Genomic DNA, 252 nt, shown 5'->3' on the forward strand with positions numbered 1-252 from the left:
ACACAGCAAAAGCAGTGATCAGAGGCAAATTTATAGCAATAAATGCACACATCAAAAAAGAAGAAAGAGCCAAAATCAACACTTTAAACCAACATTTCCAACAATTTGAAAAAATACACCAAGAAAAGCCTATAGTCACCAGAAGAAAGGAAATAATAAAAATTAGAGCAGAAATCAACGAAACAAAAAATAGAAAAAAATCAACAAAACTAGAATTTGGTTTCTTGAAAAGATTAATAAAATTGACAAACC

Source organism: Orycteropus afer, unplaced genomic scaffold, assembly GCF_000298275.1.
Source record: "Orycteropus afer afer isolate SDZICR_OR568_19922 unplaced genomic scaffold, OryAfe1.0 scaffold00011, whole genome shotgun sequence".
NCBI lineage: Eukaryota > Metazoa > Chordata > Mammalia > Tubulidentata > Orycteropodidae > Orycteropus > Orycteropus afer.